This window comes from Pelecanus crispus, chromosome 1, assembly GCF_030463565.1.
Source record: "Pelecanus crispus isolate bPelCri1 chromosome 1, bPelCri1.pri, whole genome shotgun sequence".
NCBI lineage: Eukaryota > Metazoa > Chordata > Aves > Pelecaniformes > Pelecanidae > Pelecanus > Pelecanus crispus.
In genome coordinates, this window is record NC_134643.1 from 194,548,106 (window position 1) to 194,552,070 (window position 3,965).

Below are 3,965 nucleotides of genomic sequence, written 5' to 3' on the forward strand. Positions count from 1 at the left end.
TTTTTGTTGTTGTGAAGTACCTGGAAGCAATAGAGAAAGAACTGCAATCACCACCACGTTAACCGCGATTCTCCGTGTGTTTTGCAGACTCTGCGTTTAATATTCTGAACTGTTTTCGGTCTTGACTTTGCACGCTTATAAGCTTACCGAAAAGCAGAGCTCGGAAACGATGGGAAGCTATGTTGGAAAGAGCACAATTTAGAGGATTTTTTTTAAAAAAAAAAAAAAAAAAAGGAAACCCACCGGGAATGCCTACCGCAGGCATAAGAGGAAGGTATTGATCTGCTGCACCCCGCAGTTTGCTGCGGACGGAGGCGGAGCGGAGCGGGCAGCAACGAAGCCCCGGCTCGGCAGCAGCGCGGCGGCTCTCCCCGCCGAGCCGGGCCGGGGAAGGCACCGGCGGCGAACAAAACCCGGCGCTGCCCTTCCCGGCACGGCGCTGGAAAGCCGCGGAGCCCTTGGCACGGAACCGCTCAGCCGGCCGGCCGGCTTTGGAAAGCGTCTAACCCGGAGAGAGGCACCGAAACATCCTCCCGCCCCAGCAACGCGCACCGGGCGCCCTGCAAGGCACCGGCCGCCCCCGCCCTCACCCGCAGCCGCGGCGCCTGGCTCCTCCGGCCGGCGAGCAGCGCTCCTGCCCGCCGGGGCACACACCGGCTCCCACCACCGCTCACGCTGTTGCTGCTGCAGCGGCGGCGGCCGCCGGCCCTCCGGGAGCGGAGGGGAGCGGAGCGGAGCGGAGCACCGCCCCGGGGCGGGGCCGCCGGCGGGAGGGCGGCGGGGCCCGGGCCGCGGCCTGGGCCGCGGCGAGGGGCGGCAGGGCCGGCCCGGGGGTGGGAGCGGGGCGCCGGCTCCCTGCTGACTGAGGGCCGGCCCTCGGTGCCGGGGCACAACGTGGGGAAAAGAAAACCCAACAAAACCCAGCAAAACCAGTCCAGACAACAACAAAAAGCACCTGCGAGGAGCGGCTCAGGGCTCTGGGTTTGTCTGGTGTGGAGGAGAGGGGTCTGAGGGGCGACCTCGTTGCTCTCTGCAGCTTCCCGAGGAGGGGAAGCGGAGAGGGAGGTGCTGGTCCCTTCTCCCTGAGATCCAGTGGTAGGACGCGCGGGAATCATAGGATACTCTGGGTGGGAAGGGACCTTTAGAGGCCATCCAGCCCAACCCCCCTGCAGTGAGCAGGGACAGCTTTAACCAGATCAGGTTGCTCAGAGCCCCATCCAACCTGACCTTCAATGTTGCCAGGGATGGGGCCTCCACCACCTCTCTGGGCAACCTGTGCCAGTGCTTCACCACCCTCATTGTAAAAAATTTCTTCCTTATATCCAGTCTAAATCTATTCTTCTTTAGTATAAATCCATTATTCCTTCTCCTGTCACAACAGGCCTTGCTAAAAAGATTGCTCCCATCCTTCCTATAGGCCCCCTCAAAGCTGCACCGGGGAGGTTCAGACTGGGCATTAGGAAGCATTTCTTTACCAAGAGGGTGGTCCACCACTGGAACAGGCTTCCTGGAGAGGTGGTCGATGCCCCAAGCCTGTCAGTCTTTAAGAGGCATTTGGACAATGCCCTAAACAACATGGTTAACTTTTGGTCCGCCCTGAATTGGTCAGGCACTGGATGATTGTCCTAGGTCCCTTCCAACTGAAACATTTTATTCTATCCTATTCTAAAACTAAACAAACCCAAGATAAGTCAATTGGAAGTGAAGGGACGGTGTTTTCTCAGTCGGGGTGGGGTGGGGGGCGCTGAGGCCTGCAGGCAATGCATGCAGACACATCTCAAGGATCAGTGGTATTTGAGGATTTGCAACCAGCTGGTGTATTAGAAGTGACAAAGATCTATTCTCGCTTAAGCTTTAGAAAGGCATTGAGCCATCTGCCAGGCCAGTCTCTGAGTCAGCTGCCTTAGTGGGCTCAAAGCTAGCAAACTGCAGTTCTCTAGTAGCCAGTTTGGGCTAAAAATAAAGCGAAGGAATGCTGAGCTGTATTTGCGGAGCTAAAAAATTGCTGATTGCCCATAAAATGCAGAAAATATGTGCAGGAACTTAGGAAATTGCAAACCATGAGGAAGTAGAAAGGAGGTAAAATCCAGATGGTACTATGCAGAAATAAGTAGAAGCAGTAGCAATGCAAAACAGCTACAGCTGAAAATGTGGCTTTCAGATGCTCTGGAGTAATTGCCTCCCTTTTTAAGGACAGATGATGACTTGGCCAGTAAATAGGGCAGTGGATTTGGGCTGTGGAAACTAAGGGGTAGCTGCTGGCCAAACTGCACAGTTGTCTGAACTTGGTCTGGATGTTATCCTGTGGTGTGTGTTTCAAATTCCCAGCTATAAAATGGTAATGTCACATGGCTATGTGTAAAAATAAATCCTACTTTTGAGAAACTTATATGTTCAAGTGGGCAAGAACTTGTAGTAAGGTGGGAAAGGCTGCAGATTTATCCTTGGTTCTGCTGGATTTCTTACTAAAGTCTGGCAAAAATCAGCTAGGGAATTTGTGCTTCATTCCCATAAAGTTTTCCAAAATTCTTACATGACAAGTGTTACACAAATGTAAAATACTAAATAAGTCTGAAAGCAATACTGCGCAAGAAGGGTGTGGTAGCATTTCAAAGATTTTCATAGCCATTTGGTGCTTTTTTTTTTTCCGCTCCATGCTGCTCTCTTTATGTGTATAGTCCGGAACCTTAGTGTCAGACCCTTTGCTTGGAATGTGATTAAAAGCCTCTCTACTTTTTGCAGATGACACCAACAGAAATATTAGAAAACTGGACAGGTGCGGAATCACAAGGAGAAAGAAGAAGGAAATGCCCACCTGTTTTTAATGTTGACAAGGTGGAAACTCCACAAGACCAGAGTGCACCAAACTGGCATCTTGCCCTAATACCAGAATGAGACACATTGGTTTAGGAAGAGGAAAAAAACAAGCTATTTTCTCTGGTGTATATGTCAAAATGAAAAGCATCAGCAAAAACCAGCCCAAAACCTACCAGCAGAATGTGAAAAAAAGAGAAGAATAAGGCTGGGAGCAGAGACGGTGGATTAAGAGCTCACAACAGTAGGCTTCTGTAGAGGAATCTTCCTACTTCCCACATCTTGGGCAGGGAAGTAAATGGATTGTAAACTTCAGCAGTAGCCAAGGTGTATACCACAGTGAGATCTCCGAGCTACAAAAGGGTACACTGGGGAGAACTGAAAGCAGGTATCCCTGGTGTCTCTAGTGCAGTTTATTTAAACACATTCAAGGCGTTGTTCCTGACAGGGGCCCAAGACAGTACTGACTCCGTAATGTTTGCATCAAATTGTGTGAAAGAAACAGGCCTGCTTTTTAAATCAGGGAAAGGAGTATTTTTGATCACACAACTAAAATAGCTCAACCTGGGCAATTATTTGGAAGACTTCTACAGAGAAGCCCCAAGGCTTTTTTTAAAAGAAAAAAATTTAAGGCTAATGTTGCAGAATGACTGAATTCTACCTTTTGTAAAGAATAATTATTCCTAATTCTCCAGGGAAGGGGTACCTGGAATAGGCTTAAAGTTAAAAATATCAGCAATATGCTAAAAGAAGGAAGTATAAAAATAATTGCATGTAAACCCAAAATACTTACAAGGATAGGATAACTATCCCAAGCCAAACATACATCCAGGAAATTGGTGGTGAGCTGACCCTCTAAAGAATTCCAGACATGCTGATTTACAGGCATCCAGTCAAAATACAAAACACGTCTGAGGATGCTGGTACCCTGGCAGAGGACAACAGCTTGCGACAGTGTCCTCAGCTTTCCACCCAGCTGCTGGGTGGCTGGCCATGCTGCCCCTGAGCGAGCTACCATAGCCTCGGTTTGCTGGTAGACCTTACGGTGCTGCGGCACGTCTCCGTCAGATCAATGCACATCCTGCTTTGTTGGCGGAGATATTTCTTTACAAATATGTAGTCAGTGCTAATGCAGCCAAAGACCATAATTC